Source organism: Lactuca virosa, chromosome 9 (genome assembly GCF_052849685.1).
Source record: "Lactuca virosa cultivar CGN04683 chromosome 9, Lactuca_virosa_CGN04683_v6, whole genome shotgun sequence".
Taxonomy (NCBI): domain Eukaryota; kingdom Viridiplantae; phylum Streptophyta; class Magnoliopsida; order Asterales; family Asteraceae; genus Lactuca; species Lactuca virosa.
In genome coordinates, this window is record NC_136434.1 from 156,159,185 (window position 1) to 156,181,317 (window position 22,133).

The 22,133-nt window shown below is 40.4% G+C and overlaps 1 pseudogene across 1 annotated transcript; it reads right to left on the bottom strand.

Annotated features, from left to right (window-relative positions):
• Window positions 1-9,968: 9,968 nt before the first annotated feature.
• LOC145141175 (dynamin-related protein 4C pseudogene) lies at window positions 9,969-12,390 on the bottom strand (annotated as a pseudogene). Its single transcript, XR_013722482.1, has 2 exons — window positions 11,832-12,390; window positions 9,969-11,419 (listed from the first exon to the last, which is right to left on the bottom strand). The product of XR_013722482.1 is annotated as a dynamin-related protein 4C pseudogene (transcript).
• Window positions 12,391-22,133: the final 9,743 nt, after the last annotated feature.

Consider the following 22,133-nt stretch of genomic DNA (forward strand, 5'->3'; position numbering starts at 1 on the left):
AGGTTACCACGTCGTGGCCTCGATCCTTTCCTATTCCATGGACGAAACGTCTGCTGCCAAGCCTGAAAACCCATCAATCAGGTCCCCACGTCGTGGCCATCTGTGCCACGTCGTGGCCAGCCTGACAGCCTCGGATTTTGTGTCTCGAACTTGTAAAATCCATAACTTCTGCGTACGAGCTCCGTTTTCGACGTTCTATATATGCACGCGTAGGTGAGAACATGCTCTACAACTCTCGTTTAGATTTCGTTGGCTAATTTTGAATTTATTTTTAATTAATTATTTTTAACAGGCCGGGACACGAAAACTCCGTAATAAATCCATAACTTCTTCGTCCGATGCCCGTTTTCGTCAGACTTTTTACCGTTGCATTACTATTGTTGAGATATTCATTTAGATTGTTTCGGCCAAAAGTCCCTTGATCTCTGATTCGAGTTTTTAGCTGTCTACTGCTATATCTGAAACTTCGAAAAATCATAACTTCCTCATACGAAGTTAGATTTGGGCGTTCTTTTTATGTATGTTCACGGTTTAATGATATCTACGACTTTCGTTTAGATACTTAAGGTTAAAAATTATTTTATTAAAACTTCGCGTTTAACGTTTAATCGTATTGACGGTTTTGTTGTGAATCTTAGGTTGGTCATAACTTCTTCGTTATAACTCGGATTCTAGTGTTCTTTATATTTCTGAAAACCTTGACATGATAACTATCATTTTAGGCAACCCAATAGAGACTTTTGAGCATTTTATTTTTGATGCAATTTCATTATATCAAAAGAGATTACAATTCTTGACTTTTCAGGTCATTACATTGATTCGAAATATCGGGTTGTCACAATAAGGGGTAGCCCATGGCATTCCCAGGTAAAGACCATGTGGGGTAGCCCATGACACTATGGTGTAAGACCCTGGGGGGAGCCTACGACATCCTTATAGGTTTATGTATGCATGGCTTATGTGATATAGGTAGATTTTATAGCTAACAAGATATGTGTTATATGTATTGTGTGTGGTATGCTCTGGGGAACTCACTAAGCATTTTGCTTACAGGTTATGAATTTGTTTCTGTTACTTCAGATCCCAAGGGCAAAGGCAAGGCGTGACGGCGCGGCGTGCACTTTCTTCCAGGCGTTTTATGGACACTCTGATATTTGGAATAAAAGTTGTATTTGATATATGTTTTGAAAACAATTACGATTGGATTTCTTTAATTATGGAAATGTGTTTGCTTATTCAAAAATGAAAAAACTTTCTTTGAAAAATTGGGTCGTTACATCATGGCCCACTTGCAAATGATGCAGAGATATGTGGACCGCTTGCTGGAATTGAATGTCAATTTTGATGAAGATTTGGCCATTGACATCATCCTACATTCATTACCTTCTTGTTATGATGAGTTCCGTATGACCTACCATATGAATAAGGAGGAGGTCACTCTTACCAAGCTTCAAGGCATTCTAAGAACTGCAGAAAGCAACTTGACAGGCAAGTCGGTTGTAACCACTCCTACTACTACTACTACTGCCCCTGTTCTGGCAATTGGACATGGGAAGGGAAAGAATAGGAAGGCTGCTTCTAAGGGCCGCAAGGGAAAGTCTCTTGATAGATCCTCTTCTAGTGGGACCAAAGCTGGTTCTATCAATCCCTCTACCAATCCAAAGGAAGCAGAGTGTTTCCATTGTCATGAAAAGGGGCACTGGAAACGAAGCTGCCCTAAATACTTGCAGGACATTAAGGATGGGAAGATAAAGCCCACCTTCGCAGCTATTTACACTATTCTTTCTAATAACTCATCACATGCTAATTCTTGGGTCCTGGATACAGGTTGTGGATTTCACATTTGTTCTGATTTGCAAGGAGTAAAAAGAAGTAGGTATGTGGAGCACGGGAAGATATACTTAATCATGGGAAATAGGAAAATGTCGTCTGTTACCAAGATTGGAGTTTAATCTTTTTTCCTTAGTAGTGGGTTAGAATTAGAATTGAATAATTGCTGTTACTCGTCAGATATGGCGAGAAATATTATTTCCTTTCATAGTTTGTATAAACAAGGTTTTACCTTTTCGTTTAATAATGAAGTTGGTAGTATTAATGCTTATTATAATGGTACTTTTTATTTTAAAGCATTACCTTGCAATGGCATATATGAAGCTGTGATGGTTGTAGATAATGTGTTGAATATTGATTCGTCCAATGCTTTGGACAAGGCATGCTTGTGGCATTGTCATCTTGGACATGTCAACAAGAGGCGTATAGGCCAACTCCAAAAGGCTGGAGTTTTGGAGTCATTCGAATTAAAGTCGGATGGCACTTGAGGATCTTGTTTGCTTGGAAAGATAACCAAGTCGCCCTTCACCGGTACTTGTGAATGGGGTGAAGGTCTGTTGGATCTCATACACACAGATGTGTGTGGACCCTTCAGAACCACCGCAAGCGATGCTAACCGCTTCTATGTGACTTTTACTGATGATTACAATAGATATGGCTATGTCTACTTAATCAAGCATAAGTTAGAAACCTTTGAAAAGTTCAAAGAGTTTAAGCAGGAAGTGGAGAATCAACTGGGCAGGAAGATAAATATGCTACGATCCGATCGAGGAGGAGAGTATCTTAGTATCGAGTTCTTAGACTCTCTTAAGGAATGTGGAATTGTTTCACAGTTGATGCCACCTAGGACACCACAGCTTAATGGTGTGGCTGAGAGGCGCAACCAAAGCTTGCTAGACATGGTTCGTTCCATGATAAGTCAAGCTTCGTTACCTATCTCATTATGGGGGTATGCCTTAGAGACTGCCGCCCATATCCTTAATCTAGTCCCTACAAAGAAGGTTGCCAAAACACCTCACGAGATGTGGACAGGGAAGGTTCCCTCGTTAGATCACATCAAATTTTGGGGTTGCGAGGCTTTCGTGAGACGTGAGACTCACGACAAGCTCGAACCTCGTAGTGAGCGATGTATAGGGAGCTGAACAAACTAACGGTGAAGAACCGTTATTCGTTGCCAAACATCGATGACTTGTTTGATCAGCTGCAGGGTGCGTCTTAGTTTTCCAAGATTGATCTTCGGTCAGGGTACCACCAGATGAGGATTCAGGATGAGGATATACCGAAGACGGCTTTCAGGACTCGGTATGGGCATTATGACTATGTAGTAATGTCGTTTGGGCTCACCAATGCCCCAGCAGCGTTCATGGATCTCATGAACAGGGTGTGTAGACCGATGCTGGATCATTCAGTGACCGTTTTTATTGATGATATCTTGGTCTATTCTAAGACCAAGGAGCAGCATGAGCAGCATTTGAGGGAGGTACTAGAGACTCTGAGGGCGGATAAACTTCATGCAAAGTTCTCCAAGTGTGATTTCTGGCTGCGGGAAGTATAGTTTTTGGAGCATATCATCAATCAGGAGAGCATTTCGGTTGATCCAGCCAAGGTTGAGGCTATGATGCGATGGGAAGTACCGAAGAGCGCATCAGAGAATCGTAGCTTCTTGGGTTTAGCGGGTTATTATCAGAGATTTATCCAGGATTTCTCCAAGATCGCTGTGCCACTGACCCGCTTGACCAAGAAGAATGTGACCTTTCAGTGGGGCACGGATCAACAGATGGCTTTTGAGACCCTTAGACGGAGGTTATATGAGGCTCCGGTCTTAGTACTACCCGAGGGGTTAGACGATTTGGTGGTGTACTGTGACACATCGATTTCAGGGTTAGGAGTTGTACTGATGCAGAGGGGGCCTGGGATAGCTTACGCCTTGAGGCAGTTGAAGCCTCATGAGGCGAATTACCCCACTCATGACCTGGAGCTAGGGGCAGTGGTGTTTGCCCTCAAGATTTGGAGGCACTATTTATATGGAGTACAATGCACCATCTATACCGATCACAAGAGTTTGAGGTATTTGATGGACCAGCAGAACCTCAAAATACGACAGATGAGGTGGTTGGATGTGCTAAAGGATTAAGATTGTGAGATCCTATACCATCCAGGGAAGGCCAACGTGGTGGCTGATGCGTTGAGCCGCAAGACAACAGGGCCCCCAATTGGGAACATTTGTATGAGGATGACGATGATTTCTCCTCTATTGGATATGATCAAAGAGGCCCAGGCCGAGGGAGCGAAGAAATAGAATTGGAAGATAGAGAAAATACGGGGACAATATCCTTTGTTTGTTAAGGATAGTTGCGGCCTTTTGACGCAATGTGGCCGAGTGTAGGTACCAGTGACAGGGGGAGTGAGACAGAGGCTATTGGAAGAGGCGCACAAGTCCAAGTTCTCTATACATCCAGGGGCCACGAAAATGTATAGGGACTTTAGACTGAGTTATTGGTGGCCCTGCATGAAGTGGTAGATCGCCTGGTTCGTGGAGCGGTGCTTGACCAGCAGAAAGGTCAAGGCCGAGCATCAGCGGCCTCATGGCAAGGTATAGCCACTACCCATTCCCATGTGGAAGTGGAAAGATATCACTATGGACTTCATCACGAAGTTACCTAGGACGGCGAGGGGTGTGGATGCCATATGGGTGATTGTAGACAGACTAACGAAGAGTGCCCACTTTATTCCGATTTCCGAAGGTATATCTACGGAGAAGTTAGCAGATATTTATGTACGAGAGGTAGTGGCTAGACACGGGGTGCCTGTGTCGGTAGTCTTTGACAGGGATGTCCGGATTGCTTCTAGGTTCTGGAAGAAGTTCCGCGAGGAACTGGGCACTCAACTACATTTTAGCATGGCGTACCACCCCCAGACTGACGGCCAGAGCGAAGAGAAACTGGAGGACATGCTTCGAGCATGCATGCTGGATTTTGGAGGGAGTTGGGACACGTACCTCCCACTGGCAGAGTTTTCGTACAATAACAACTATCATGCCAGTATTGACCGAGCTCCTTTCGAGATGTTGTATGGTTGGAGGTGCAAGACCCCGGTGTGTTGGGACGAGGTTGGGCAACGGGTCATGGGGAGCACTGAGGTAGTGCTAAAGACTACCAGACTGATTTATCAGGTGCGTGACCATCTACGGGTTGCGCAGAGCCGTCAAAAGACTTATGCTGATAGACGGCGATCGGATCTTGAGTTTCAGGTGGGGGATTTTGTGTTGCTGAAGGTGTCGCCCTGGAAGGGGATTATCAGGTTTCGGAAGAGGGGAAAGCTGGGGCCTCGGTTCATAGGCCCGTTCAGGATCACGACACGGGTGGGCAAGGTGGCATATCGGTTGGATTTGCAAGAGGAGCTTAGCCAGATTCACAACACCTTCCACGTGTCTCAACTTCGGAAGCGTGTCACTGATGAGTCCGTAGTCATTTCACTGGGCGATATTCAGGTGGACGAGAGTCTGAACTATTTCGAGAGGCCAGTTTACATCTTAGATAGGAAGAAAAAGAGTCTTCGGAACAAGGAGGTGAAACTGGTAAAGGTGCAATGGCAGCACCGAAGAGGCTCCGAATGGACATGGGAATCGGAGGAGGAGATGCGGGAGCATTACCCCGATCTATTCATAGCTACAGACTTTGAGGACGAAGTCTAGTGCAATTAGGGGAGAGTTTAACACTCCAATCTAGGTATGACTTGAAACCCTTGAAGAAATTCCATTTAGCATATTGGTCCCTTAAGTATGGTGGGCGTACTTATGAGTACGCTTAGCGTACTACGCATAGGTGATCGCGGTGGGGCAACACGTACGCTGGGCGTACCAGAATTACATTGGGTGTATGTGCCGAGAGACCAAACCCTAATTCTCGGACTTGTGACCTATATAAACACCCTTAACTCATTTGAACCTCACCCTCATCAACCTCTTTCACCTTCAAACTGTAACATCCCAAAAATCATGACCAAAAATTTCTTTTTAAAACATTAATAAAACCATAAGTATGAAGTCATTTCAACCATAACTAAAGGATTATATAACACAACATAGTATCATTTCAAAACACTTGTTCGTTTTATCAAAGTAAACATCCCAGGCTAAAACTCCTTTGGTGTGTGTGCCATGCGATCACACCGAGCTCTTCCCTCCGCTACCGGAAGTACCTGAAACCAAAACTGAAAACCGTAAGCACGAAGCTTAGTGAGTTCCCCAACCTACAACATACCATATACGCATAACCAAGAACACATAACCACGTATTGGGCCCCCGCCCCCTGCATCGGGCCTTGCCCGGCATCGGGCCACGCCCGACATCAGACCCTGCCTGGCATCAGGTCCCACCTGGCATCGAGCCCTGCTCGGTATACATATATGTCTCTCTTAGGCCCCGCCTACCTCTGGCCCTCGCCTGCTATACACATGCATACAATCAAATAGCATACTAACAAATAAACACTCTCTAACTGTTCCCTGATCTAGGGGCTCGCCCCAGTCCTGCTACTGAAGTTGTGGAACCCCGTCCATACTCCTGTTAGTAGTGAGATACGGGCCCCCACCCACAGTCACTCCCTTCCTATCATGGGCCACGCCCCTACTCTGCTAATGTTGAGATATGAAACCCCATCCATACTAAGCTAGTGATGAGATACGGGACCTCGCCCACCCTCACCTCCCTACCAGGCACATACAAATATCACAGAGACAACATGTATAATCTAACATACAACATAAGAATCTTCCTCGGGATTGCCCCGACATCGGACCCCCGACCCGGAGACATACTATCATCTAACATACTACTGGCTTACCCCGACATTGGACCCCCGGTCCTAAACCTATCATACCTACTCATGCAACAATCACAAAGACCTCTAGCATTCTAACCTTCCTTGGGCCTCGCCCCGCATCAGGTCGAAACCCGGAACATAAACAATGAGTGCCTAGGGTTAACCCCCAGATCTTCCTACTACACATAAACATAAACATAATGGGCCGACATTGGTGCCTTAGACGTATACAAACAGTGAGGAGACTCACCTTGCACTGCTGAAGACTAGCTGAACACTTCTGACTGCTATCAGGCGACTCCTGAACTGCTGATCCTTCGGCTCCCCGAACTATTAATACCCAAAATAACACTTAGGCCATAGTACCCTCAAAAGTCAAACCAGGTCAAGCTTGGTCAAAGTCAACATCTAGTTGACTTGACTCGCCGAGTTGGTCCACAAACTCGTCGAGTCCCTATTCTTTTAAAATGATACAACCCCCGATTCTACTCGTCGAGTCTAGCAAGAACTCGACGAGTTCACCTTCAACCATAACATCGGGACCATCTTCAACCGACTCGCCGAGTTCAACCTTGAACTTGTCGAGTTCATCTTCATCATATGAATGCATCCAGTCTATGACTCGTCGAGTTCTATGAACAACTCGTCGAGTCCGTCTTCATGGGTTGGGAGATTGCCTCGGACTCGCCGAGTTCATCCTTGAACTCGTCGAGTGCGATGATCTTCAGGTCCCTTGTGAACCCAGACTGGCTGAGTTCCTAACCAATTCAACTCATACCTGCTAGCATAAGGGTTTTGGGCAAGGAAACGGCCTGACTCGCCGATTCCTATAAGTGACTCGCCGAGTCACTCTATGTCCACATCTGTTCAGACGATTTCAGTCGAGCACAAAGCATCCAGGACCCAGATCTAACCTTTAGGGTCGGAATAACACGCAAAGCTACTGCCTTTACATCCATGCATGGCCCTTTTTTCTCAAAAGGCCATAACAACCTCTTAAACTTTGCATGGGGAGTTCTAATGGCATATAGCTTCCACCTTTATGCCTTAACTACCCACAATACTCTCAGACCTGAAAGGATCTTGCTTGGGGACGTCCAAATCCCACAAACACCCATTCATGGAATAAAATCTTCATAAAAGGGACTATAAAGAGATCTATTAAATCAAAAGACAAGATGAAGACTTGATTACCAAGAAATGCAGCCACTGGAGTGTATCTTCTGGATCTACTTCCTCCTTCTTGAACGTCCAACTTCCTTCTTTTCCTTCTTCCTCTTCAAGGGTACACAAATCACACAAAGGTGGCTCAAACACTCACAAGGTGCACTAGGGTTTCGTGGGTGAGGGTTTGGGTTCTGGAGGCTAAAGATGAGGCTGAGGGAATGAAAATATGATGCTTAAATAGGGCACCAAGTCTCAAAATTAGGGTTTCCCAACCTAGGCCAGACTCGCCGAGTCGGCCACTTAATCCGCGACACGGAACTCGTTCCTATTCGTCGAGTTCCTCCCTGGACTCGACGAGTAGACCTCTTTGACTTGGGGTTTTTCCTTTCCTTTCTTGAGCTTCTAAATTCGGGGTGTTACAACTCTCCCCCACTTAAACTAGACTTCGTCCTCGAAGTCCGCTCCGGCTCACAACCCAGTATCCACTCCCGTTATTCCTAATCGCCACATACCTGGCCTGCTTGGAACAACCGCTGAGAATATCATCCTGAGACGATCCAAACATTCCAACCTTCAAGTACAACACTCTTACTCAACTAGTAATCCTTCCGGTACTTCCCGAGCGTTTGCTCTTGACATCCAAGGGGCTCACCCCCTTTGCTCTGCGCTGTCACTGGCCTTCCCAGGGCAGCTTTCTGTAACCATAATCCTTTCCTATCTCTGACAAGAATAACCTTCTGCGGAAACTAGAGTCCCGACCACTCCCAGTGCCGACCATCATCTGATCACCCAACTATCCTACGCACGACTTCTCTTATCACCACCCCTGCCTGAAATCCTACTGGATCTCATCCGCCTCTGAATGAATCGAGACCACCCTAGTCCCAACTAATCTGCCAATAAATTATAAGAGGTTATATAAAATATTTCACAAAAAAAACATATTTATTAATTAAAAAGTAAAGTTTAAAATTGATCAATATTTAATTAATATTTAGGAAATGATGGATATTTTAAAAATAACGTTTGAAAAATATAATACAAACAAATATGAAAAATAAAATTGTTATTAAAAGCAAGGAAAATGACTTATCAGGGTAATTATCTATTCGTTTTGTTCACATTTCGGTAATTTTTTTTGTACACATTTAACAATTTAACTTGTTATATGTGAACACATATAACAAGTTAAATGGTTAAATGTGTATAAAAATAAAGATGTTACATGATGTGAATAAAACAACAAAAATAACTACCCTTGTAATTATTTTCGCTTTATGTAATGTGTGCAGGTTTAAATTTGTGTGGCTACATATTTATTTTATTAAAAAATTGTGGATTATTTGTTTTTTAATTTTATTTTCTATATATGTTTGGTACAAATGTAGGGTAGTTGCTACTTTTTTTCGTTTATCACATCTGCACATGAAGAACCTATGCACATGAAGAACCTATGGACCGACATTTTTTAACAACCGTATCATTTCATGGTGGACGAACGCAGGGCCGGTCCAGACGGTAGGCAAGCCGGACGACCGTTTAGGGCCCACGTCTTCAGGGGGGCCAAAATTTATGGGCTATGTAGCGTGTGTGTGTGTGTATATATATATATATATATATATATATATATATATATATATATATATATATATATTATTACTTAAATGATTTTTAGGGTCTAAAGTTGGTTCAAACTCAAATTAGCTCAAAAGATAAATAATTTGTTTTGTTTGTTATTGCTAATTGAACACGCCTATACTGAAGAGTAAATGATATTTTCTTTTTTAATCTTTATTATATTTTTTCTTTGAGGGCCTTTTTTTTCTTTTCACCCCTGGCCCCATATACGTTTGGACCGGTCGAGGACGAACGTCAAAATGTTTCAAGGTCCACCAATCACCGACGTGGCTGAAACTTGTAAAAATATCATCAACTTTGATTTGGTACATTTTAAATCTTCTTCAGTTCAATTATAAAGTGGAAGAAAGCTGATATAGTTTTTTTTTAATGTAGTTTTAACCAAAGCAAACTATATACTAGCTAGATAGGTCATTTACTCCCCAAATACAAAATAAGTTTTTATTTGCCGAAAAAACGCATAAAGAAAACGTGTGATCCAACCATCCACTATATAGAACAGAACTTAACTTGAATGCTAAAAATATTACATACCAACATTAATCGACTGAAATAAAAATGTCATCCATGACTTGTTCAAGGAATTCTTTTGATTTCTGGACCAAACCAACGGTTGTTTGAAGGTTCACCCTCTCTGGCGATAGTTCCTCCGATATCTTTTCTATACCCCCACCATGCACCATCACCTCATTCACTATCTCCATTTCTATCTCCCTTATCACCATTTTTTTAATCATAAACCGCAACCCAAGCACAATCCAATCCACCAATCTTTTCAAAACAATTTTCCAGTAGGCCGTCATCCTCATTTTTAACTCAAATGCTTGATCCCGTGTATTATCCTGAACACTAAATAAATGCTTGACGTTAATCGTTCCATGAGCTTCCATATTTATCTCTTCCTGATAATTGCACACTGCCTTCATAAACTCATCACGATTGTCCATTAACTTGTGCCAAGAAGCAATAAAATCAGGGTCACTTGTATAATCCGTGGCCTTCTCCATCTCCATCATTTCAACAACTCTTTCCAAAAACTCAAACTTCATTTTCTCCATCACATTATGAGTTGCTTTCCTCATGGAGGAAAGCAGTTGTGGATAATTTCCGTAGTGATCAATCAAGACTCTATCACAAACGATTTCAAGATAACCCCAAACTTCTTTTACAAAGCCAAGGGGCAAATTATAGATATTATTCACTTTTCTCCTAAGCAAAAGTGAGTGAGGAGGCAAATGAGACAACAAGATCCCATTGTTAGTTTCCTCTATAACCTGAATCTCTTCAACAAGGAAACTTTCAGAGAATTTGACACTCGAGTGGAGTTTTTTTGAGAACTCATCTAGCATTTCGACTAACCGGTCATCACAATGTATTTGCCTATCATCTGCATACTCATTGTACTCGCCTCCTATCAAGATCTTTTGAAGAGTTTCCTTCAAGGAACCAAGAATATGCATAAAAGCAGCCATTGCATCAGGAATACTCAAACTATTGTTGGGTAATCGGTTGAGCTCCAAATTCAAATCATTGAGCCTCTCATTGATGTTCTTGACAACTTCGGGAAGACATTTCGATATGGTTAACAATTGAATCTGAAGAATCCTATTGGCCAAGGCAGGAATACCCACGGTGGACTTTTCACTCTTGGACGAAAAACGAAGACCATCAAAGATTTTGGCTTCTCGGATTCGAGCTTCGTGATTATAGGTTTCGTCATTTATTCTGTTTATAACAAAGATGTACGGATGGCGAATACTGAATATGTTTGCAACAGCAGTTTTGAAATAATCACTACCCCAAATGAGGTCGCATTTGGTAATGACAGCCAGTGTCCGCTCTTCAGTCTTATCAAGGCTTTGTGACATGGAAAGGGACTTCCAATTTGAGAGACCACCGCCCGCAGATGCAACATTTAAAATGATAATGTCCTTTGGCTTTATGTATTCCGTGGTAATACCTGAAACAATATAATTAACACACATCTAAATTAAAGCTTATTATTTCTATGCCTTTTCTGAAGTCACAAATATATTTTGTCTACGTTCAATCGTTTGGAACAAGTTACTTTTCTATCAATAACACTTACATTTATATTGATTATGGTTATCCACGTTACATGCACTTTCTTTATGTGGAAACCATACAACGTTTATTGCTAGCTATTAGTATATGATATAACACTTGCATAAAACAAACAAACAAAGCGTACCATTTTTTAAGCACCCGAGACTGATCCTTTCATGATAATTAATAATATCATATATCCATTCACTTGTTGGAGATGAAACACAACATAATTTGGCATAGTTTTAGATAAATTGATTGGCGTTTCCATCTCCAATAGTTACAAAATATTTACAAGAACATACCCGAAGATATTTGTTTCAAAATGTCGTCCCGATCTGCGTACATCCAATCCGAACATATTCCAGGCAAATCAATTATGGTGAGATCGGGGATACCTTTCTTTTTCACTACCAAAGTTAAAGGCACATTTGTTATCCTTTTACCTTCGCCTGCAACCTCCACGGTAGCCTTATTAATGGCTTTAGATATCAGCATTTCTTTCATGATCCGAACCGACTTTTTCTGATACTCCAGTAGGAATTCTGGTACAGAATTCGCATGGTTTTGAAGCTTTATTATGAGAGGTACCCTTGTACAGATTTTCGGTGCACATGGCAAAGTTATGCCGATGAGTGACTCTATAACGCTCGACTTGCCTGAGTCATTGTCGCCGGCAACAACAATGGTGGGCAAATGGATGCCTTCTTTAATAACATTAAGGCTGCGGAGCTTGTCGATGGTTTCAAGAATGGGACATATCTTTTCATTCCAAGATGCAAAAAGAGGTGGAAAGTATGATTTACTGGGATTGTCAACAAAAGGATGGTCGACTACTATGTCGCCGTCGTTGTTATCAGCCATCGCGGGAACAGATGAATAGAAAGGAGCGAGAAGATGGATGGGGAGTGAAGTTTAAAGAAGCTTTCATTCCAAACCAGAAAAAAAACGAATTACAAGGGTGTGATTTGACTTACTCTTTCAAAGCGAATATGACGAACAAAATCTGATAATCAAATGATTAAAAGTCATACTATAATTTGTTATTTACGTTTTTCTATGAGTGAAGTGTAAATTTTGTTTCTCGATTGCATTGTTTTTTTTTTCTCGGTCCGAAACGTTTCCACTTGCATCACAGCTCCTATGAGTGAGTCTAGTGCAGTTTGGTGTGGTTTTTGGACCAAACTGAACCATAAACCGATCGGTGCAGTTTTTATATGCCTAAACCCGATAGGTGCGGTTTTTGCCTCGGTTCGGTTTTACGGTTTTGCATGCGGTTTCGGTTTATATCGGTGTGGTGTCGGTTTTTAACCGAAATAAAATGGTGGTGTAACTTATCTTAGAAATTCAAGATTGTAAACTTGACCAACTCGGCCAAGAAAAATTTTAAAATCATTAAGTCGTTCAAAAAACAGTACAACTAGGTCCAAATCAGATCAACTCAGTCCAAAGTAGGACCAAATAAGTATAAATGTTTACCACAATAGAATCGGGTGCCTCTATGAACCAAATGTTCTAAATAATGTAAGGCGTGACTTGACGGTAATGTCAAGATTCAAGTTTTTCCAAACATTGGCGAGTCACGTGGTTTGTAAGGTGTGACTTAAGACGACCATTTTGTATATAATTAATATTTTTATATGCATTTTCAATTATTATTCATTTTTATACATAGATCTAAGTTTAGACAACATTTTGGTAAAGCTGGACAGCATGTACAAGCTTTGGAGCCATGACGCACTACCACGAGTTTTTTAGAACATTGATAAACCCCAACAGGCTCAACTCATTTTAGCAAATCGAAAAGAAAGACCTCGTATTTATAGTGGAACTCAACCCACTCTGTTTCGTGAATTGGGCGAAGTGGGACTCAAAGGAAAACTCAACCTTGACAATTTCTAATAACATCCATTATTATAAGTGTAAATTTTAATTAATACATTGTTTTAATTGTTGTATTAATATATCTTATTACATTGTCTTTATATTAATGACATAGGGTTAGGTAGGGCTGTAAACGAACTCAACGTTCAACGAACAGTTCATGAACCGTTCGGCGGGAAGTTCGTTTATGTTCGTTTATTTAATAAACGAATGAACATGAACAAGATATTTGGTTTGTTTAGTTAAACGAACGAACACGAACAATGCTCTCGTTCGTTTATTTACGTTCGTGAACGTTCGTTCATTTATGTTCGTTTACGTTTGTTCGTTTATGTTCGTTTAAGTTTCTTTGTTTATGTTTGTTTATGTTCATTTGTTTATTGAAAAATTGACTAGAATGAAAATGGTTTTTGTCTTTTTGAAGTATCATTTGCTTATTTTTGTATAGAGTGACAAACAACTAAGTAATTGTATTGTTATGTTTTTGTCGAACAACTAAGTACAACGTTATTATTGTATGGAAGTATTGAACATGTGTTTGTTTTCATTTAGGTTCATGGTTGTTTATTTATGTTCGTTTAAGTTTGTTTGTGTTTGTTAAATGTTCGTTTAAGTTCGTTTGACTTTGTGTTCGTTTATGTTCGTTTATGTTGGTTTGTGTTCGTTTGTGTTCGTTTATCAACTAAACGAACGAACATAAACGAACACGAATACTCTAAATTGTTAAACGAACGAACACGAACATAAAAAGTCTGTTCGTTTAGTTGTTCGTGTTCGTTTGTTGTTCGGTTAAAGTTAAACAAACGAACACGAACATGCCTTTGTTCGTGTTCGTTTGGTTCGTTTAGAGTCCTAGGGTTAGGTATTAATATATTTAATACATGTGTGGGTTGTAAGTTTTAATATATATAATATTCATAAAGTTTTATATGGTGAAGAAAAACTAATTGCACATCGTGAAATACTTTGTTTATACGTAAGTATATAACTTGTTTTTTATATTAATAAAAAAACTAATGACAATTCAATTTTTCGTGTGTCCTGTTTAGTCGTTAAAGGAGCCTTTTTTCCGTAATAATATATTTTATTAAATAAATACCTATTATATATATTTAACTGGTATATTAAATATTGTGACGCGGTTTCGGTCATGTGGTGTGGTTTCACAATAAAACCACAGTGCACCGAAAAATTGCAGTTTTTGAAAATTTAAAATCGTATCATTGGTTTTGTGTTCGATTTCGGTTTTTCGGTCTCGGCTTTTCGGTTTGCAGTTCGGTTTTTGTTCGCCCCTAAAATATCAAAAACAAAATTTTCTTTTGCACTATTATACACTTAAAAGTTAAATCCATTTATTTATCTAATAATAAAAGTTATAGGCTTTTAATTTGTTTTTTTTTTATTTTTCATTTTCTTAACATTTATTTAATATTTTAATAACTTATAAAATAGAAAATGAACACCTCTCTCTCTCTCTCTCTCTCTCTCTCTCTCCTACTACTACTACTATTACTATTACTACTGTAACAACCCGTTATTTCAAGACAATGTAATTCGATGCAATAGAAATTTGACTTACACGAACCATACTTATGAGTGTTATTTATGTATGTATATTATTAATCCATGTTAGTTTAAATTATAAGAAGCTAATACAAGTTTGCAAGACATAAATAACTCAAAGAAGTATACAATTAGGCATATATACTTATATATGTGCATGGTTTGGTATATTACTTATTTAAAATCATATTATATATCAAGTATGCATGGAATTCGGTTTTAAGATTCAATTCACAACTTCAAAATCGAATTTAGATCTAGGATGGAAGCTTGGACTGAATTTAGATCTAGGATGCAAGATAGAACCAAATTTAGAACTAGGATGGAACCTAGGACCGATTTCTACTTCCTTCTAGAAGCCTAGGCCGAATTCTTTTCTCCCTTTGACCCAAAACCGATTTCTATCCTTCCTTGTTGACCTTAAGACCAATTTCCCTTTCTTTTTGTATAGAATTCTACACTTTAACAACCAAATTTACCCTTTGAAGATGCCATGTGTTGCCACTTGATTGATCCATGCAGCTTCCCAATGTGATATTTGATCTTACCCAGGTAAATATCACATCAAACTTCACTTCTTATCAACTTGCTAACTTCTTCAATATATACATCCCATACTCACGAATTATGCCTTCACAAAAATCATTCTCAATAAACAAATATCTCAAAACTCTCTCAAGTATCAAAACCCTCTTCCTTTCATTTCAAGCACATATCACTCCTGGTGATCATTCCCCTTAAGCACAAGTTTTAAGCTTGGTAAGTATCTTTCAATTTTAGGTGTTATACAACCAATAGGTTATGATTTCATCGATTATTCACACATTTATATGCATTTAAAACCTTAGGTTACGTGTATCGTTACGAGTCCTAAATCGAAATCACCGTTTCAATCCCGTTATCACACTTAAGGTGAGTTCATACTCCTACGCTTTTCAATGATTTTCTATGTTTTAGGGGGAGAATACAAGTATAACACAAGAAAACTTGTGTTAAAATACAAACCGTTGTTTTATACTTTCTTATACTTTGTGTGTAATTTAGTGAAAATACCAATTACGCGAAACCACATTATTACTAACTGTACAAATATTTACAAAAAAACATATCAAAACGAAATGGTTATCATTTTAGTGAAATATACATTTTAAACTATAATAGGTATAGTTTGGACAACATTCATATCATTTTACTCTTTCGGGACAAAACAATGTTTATATAAAAATACAATTATTTTTACGTTTTATAAACATTATAATAAGGGTAACAATTTCGGATACAAATACGTTCATTTCAAAAATACGTAAACTCGTTGGGAATTTGTGAGACACTCGTCTTCATCGTACCTATCAAGGCATACAAGAAAGTCCTGTTTTATAACCTGAATCTCCTTCTGGAGAGCTAGATACTTGTGTATAGATCTATACGAGATTGATGACCTCGCACCCTGACTGTTAGCTACAATCCCAGGGGTGACAAATATCAAGCATGCGACGCCTAAAGAACGTCGAGACAGACAAATTATTTGTTAGCAAGGTTATGAAAACTCACAGGATAAATGACTATACGATATTATGTTTTTACATAAAAAAGCAATAGCATATTCATTCTTACGTGAAAATACAAGCCTTCAAATAGTTTTATTCATTAATAAAACTATATTTTATCAAGCTAAGTATGACATATTTACTTACACTTTACGGTCATGGAGCATTAAGACTATATTCCAGCCTTAAGGAAAATATCGGATTTTACGGATTAAACGTTAACACTTTACAAGCAAACAATTTTACAAATTCATTATTATGGGAAAAATATAGGATTTTTCGGGTTTAATACATTCATTTAGACACAACGAATCATAACTCATTTTATAGAAAATATCGGATTTTCTGGAAACAAATATGAACCTATAAATGGCATACATTTACTCATACAACTGCTTATGAACTCGCCAACTTAAATGTTGACACACTTTTCAAATAACTTGTATTCTCAGGGAATCATTAAAACATGTTATCAACAACTTTTGAAGATTGACGCTAAGGCGTTCACTAAATCTTTTGACATCATATTGTAATTGACTTTTGAAACATGTAACACTTACAATCATGTAACTTTTTCAATTATGTATATGATGGTTATGTTTACTTTCTTTACTATGCAATTCTTATAATAATGTACATGACGTCCTCCGCCCCCAAATGTTTCCGCCGTTCAGGTTTGGGGGTGTGACAACTACTACTACTACTACTACTACTACTAACTAGGTTTGAGAAAACGGCCCAGTCAGACCGGACCGAGAACCGGGACCACAACCAATTTTCATATATTGGGTAGGTTTTCCCTTTTCGTTAATCATCAATTTCAGTTTCAGGTATAAATCGGTTCAGTAAGCTATTACCTAAAGACAAAGGAAGAAACCCAATAGAATAGGTGATGACATTGGAAGATTAAAATCAAGGAAGAGAGTCCAGTCAAAGAACATGAAAGATATTACATTTTGGAATTGCAAGATGAATGGTCACATTTCAAAAATCAGTGTGTAACGCCAGTGTAGCATCCAACACCTTGAGGTACTTAATCTTTTTACGTTTTGATCTTTGGAGGAGGCTCACATCGTGAGCCATAGTTGTCGCGACATGAGAATGACCATTGACTATTTGACCCACGTTCATAATGCTCACGACGTGACGCAACATCTCACCACGTGATCCATGTCTGATGACCCTAAACCCTATTTTTCAAGTATATAATGGAATAAGAGGGCTAGGATCGCCCATCCTCGGCCTCTCACACACTTTAGCCCCTCAAAAACCCTAATTTCGACCTCTTTGAGTCCTTTAGCCATTGTTGGTGATTTTGGAGAGCTTAGTTGGAGTTTTTGGTCACTTGAAGTGGAAGGAAGCTCTTGTGGTGGTTCATCTTGGCAAGCTAGACTCTCCATTTTGGATGTGTTGAGCTTGTGTGCATTTGTAAGTCATAAATCTCCTATCTTTTTGTCGTAAGCATGCTAAATCTAAGCTTTGGCACCTTTCTTTGCATGGTTAGGTGTTTTAACATGCACGAGCTCTAAAACGTTGGCAACTTTGTAACGACCCAATTTTTAAAGTAAAATTTTTCATTTAGAATAAGTAAACATATTCCCATACATTAAGAAATTCAATTAAATTTTTTTTTTTCAAAACATAAGTCAAGTACAACGTTTGATCCAAACATCAGAGTGTCCCATAAAATTCTAGTGAGAGAGTGCACGCCGCGCCATCACGCCTTGCCCTTTCCCTTGGGATCAGAAGTATCTGAAACCAAAAACAATCCTGTAAGCACGTAGCTTAGTGAGTTTCCCAGAGCATACCCCACACAACCACATCACATGCTAGCTATAAAAACTATCTCTACTACGTAACACATATCAATTAGCTATGAAGCTACCTCTACCACATAATGCAAAACATTTAGCTATAGCAGCTATCTCTACCATTAGCCGTAAAGGCTATCTGTACCCCTAGCCATACAGGCTATCTCTACCGTTAGCTCGGAAGGCTATCTCTACCACTAGCCTTGAAGGCGATCTCTACCGTTAGCTGTAAAAGCTATCTCTACCACATATCAATGCATAACAATGTCACACACCTTTACACAACAAGTCTACCAACTATCATAAAATGGGCCGGTCTTGGTGCCTTATACCCATTGGTATGGTGAGAAGACTCACCCCAAACTGTTGAATCCTGCTGATTTACTATTGGCTACTGACTGGAATTTCCCGAACTGCTTCTCCTTCGACTCCCCGAGCTACCAAGACCAAAATAACACTTAGCCCAATACAATAATCCTTCTCAGGGTAAAATGACCATTTTACCCTTAACCCAATTTGGTCTATAACTAAGGTCCAAACCATAATATAAAAGGCCAAACACTAAGCAAGCTTTCCAAGCCCACCAGTGGCCCACTAATGGCCCAATTTGCCAAATTGGCCCAATCCCTCTAATGTGTCTTACCGCAAGCCCAAAACTTACATTTGGCCCAACTTAACTAATTCCTGACGGCCCATGAAGCTCAAAGACCCAAAGCATGGCCCAAACCGTGGCCCAAAATACAAAACCCAAACAGATGGATTACGCGGTGTGTACCACCACGTACGCTAAGCGTACTGGCCAAGCAGAGCGTACGCTGGGCGTACCTACATGTATGCTCAGCGTAAATCTCATGATAAGTCCAAGTTTATTAAGTGCTTAATAGTCCACCTCAGAAGCCACAAACACAGATCCTGGTCCTTTTCCACGTCTTAATCCATAAAGTCACTAACTTGGTGACTTCATTTGGTCCAAACCCACCCAAACTTCCAAGAATGACATTCCACTTCCATAAAAGGGCTAGATCTCATGCATGAACACAAATGGGGCATCAAGATGGCAACTTTACTGCATAAGGGGTCCTTTTCGCTCTGAGGGTGGCAACCCTAAGCTCAAAGACGAGATTTCACCATAAAGGTCCAACCTTGGGACCCAAAATGATTCTAAAACTTCACCATAGAAGATCTAAGCACTTAAGAGACAAGCTCAAGACTTTTTACCTCAACAAGGCCTGGAATGAAGCAATAACCCCAGTGTAACATCCGGATTTCCAGGTATTATGTGTTGATCATTTATTTTGAGTTAAAGAGAGGGACTCGACGAGTTGACGCTTAGACTCGTCGAGTAGGATCACGATTGCTGACTGGATTAATGAATGGACTCGACGAGTCGGAAGGGGTGGACTCGACGAGTCCGCGCTGTGGGCTGAAACCCTTAATCCCCGGGCCTGTGCCCTATTTAAAGGACCTTATAGCCCTTATTTGCGGCTACCTTCGTCCTTGAGAGTACCAGAGCATCTGTGAGTCTTGTGAGTGAGAAAGGAGGCCATTGTTCACCATTTCTTGTGTGTTTTAGCAAGAAGGAAGGAGAAAGGACAAGCTAGGCGGGTTGGGGAGCTTGGATCTACTTCCATTTGATCAGAGGAAGCTGTTGGAGGTATCAATCTGTGCTTATTCTCGTATTTATGATGATTTAGTGGAATCTAGGGTTTCTTTATGCATTATTTAGCTTTAATCTGGAGTGTGTGAGGTCCCAAGGTGAAATGATTCTTAGATCTAGACCTTAAGAGGTCCAGAGAGTCCCTATCACTCTGCTTTATGCCATCCCTTTGGAGTTATGAGCCTTGGTGGCCATTTTAGTAGTTATTTGACCAAAAGAAGCCTTGGGTGCGTTGCATGTGAGTCAATATTCGACCTTTACGTGGTTATTGGTCGTGGGGAAGTCAGATCTATAGTTTAGAGAAGCAGATCTGACCTCAGAAGGTCATTTGAGTGTTGTCATGGAATCAACTCGCCGAGTTCATAAGTGGACTCGACCAGTCGACTCGGGGTTGCCTCGCGATTCGTTGCAGAGTAACTCGACGAGTGAAGGAGGGACTCGACGTGCCAAGTGAGGCTTAGAAGGATTCAGAGGACCCGTGTGGACTCGTCGAGTCACCCGTATGCACTCGACGAGTCTGGTCAAAGCTTGACCGTTGACTAGAGTTGACTTCGTTGACTTTTAGGGTTGAGTCAATGCTTGGACTTGTGAGCCATTGGAGGGGCAGAATGGTCTTTTACCCTTCCTAGAGAACTTAGAGAAGGATTAGCCTAGTCTTTGAAAGTCGTATTAATTAGAGTAATTATTTTATGTGATTAGGCGAAGGCTAGATCAGTATTTCCGAGTTCGAGGTTTACCGAGATATCCGAGGTGAGTCTTCTCACTACACTTTACCTTGAGTGGTAAGTAGAGTTATGTGACAGAGTATCTTGTATGCTATGTATGTGATGTGTTGCACTGCATTATTTCTATGTGATTTATGCTGTGTGTATTCCAGAGTTTACAGAGTTAGGACCGGAAGGTCCACAGAGTGAGGACCAGAGGGTCCACAGAGTTAGGGCTAGTAGGCCCACAGAGTTATAGCCTAAAGTGGCTAATATGTGTTATATGTGGTATTTTGGGGAGCTCACTAAGCATTTATGCTTACAGTGTTTGTGTTATGTGTTTTAGGTACCAGTGAGGATCGCGGGAAGGCGCCGATATGATCAGTACACACTTGTGGAGTTTTTATGTATTGTGATCTTGGGATGAATTTTATGGATTTGATATGTGATACATTGAGATGGATAATATTTATGAATGAAATTATATTTTTAAAAGTGAAAAATTGTTTTGGAATTTACGTTGTTACAAGTTGGTATCAGAGCCTTGGTTTGAGGGATTCAGATGCACCTTCGGGCGCATTTGAACTCAAACTGAGGATTTTAGAAACCTTTCGAAATAAAACAAAATTTTTCTAAAGGAATAAAAGATTTTGAAAAGAGTAGAGCAGAGCAGTGTGTACGATCAGCCAGCGCCCGAACGATGATTTCCCAAAATACGCTTATATTATGTGTTATGAGATATGATATGATATGTTATGCATACTAGAGTGGGGTAGGTATTCTTATTAGGACTAGAGTGGCCTGATTCGTGATGCCTTAGCCTAGGGGTTTTGCTGCTGGGAGATGCTTGAGAGTGAGTAGATAGCAGCGAGGGGCTTATGAGAGGTCTGCTAGAGAGTAGCCTATGCATAGTGAGAGTAGAGTGCTTGGGATTTGGGATCCTAGGAGGAGGACTTGGGGTGAATACTGATGCGGTGTGGACGGTAGTATTGGGCCCGTACTATTAAAGACATCGGATCAGTGCGTAGTCCAAGTAAGAATCCTTAGGGTACTAAGGAGCAAGTAGGGCTGAGTTGCCGAGTGTGAGTATGCTCGAGCGAGTCTCTGATATTTCTTATGTTGTATTTTAGAAACATCATGGTTGGGACACGCCACAGACCAGAGACCAGCTGTGTGAGTGACGAGGAGCTTCGTCAGATGATCCACGAGGAGGTGGTTGCGGCTATCCGCACAGAGATTCCGGAGATGTTTGGGTCTATTAACACCACATTGATTGAGACCTTTGATGAGAGATACGCAGCGGTTACTGAGGCTGCAGCCGCTGTAGCTACCGCAACTGTTGCTGCTGCTAGACCTCAGGGTGGTGATGCGTTGCTGTTCCGGGAGTTCAGCAACACGAAGCCACCAGAGTTTGACGGGACGCAGGATCCGATTGCTGCGA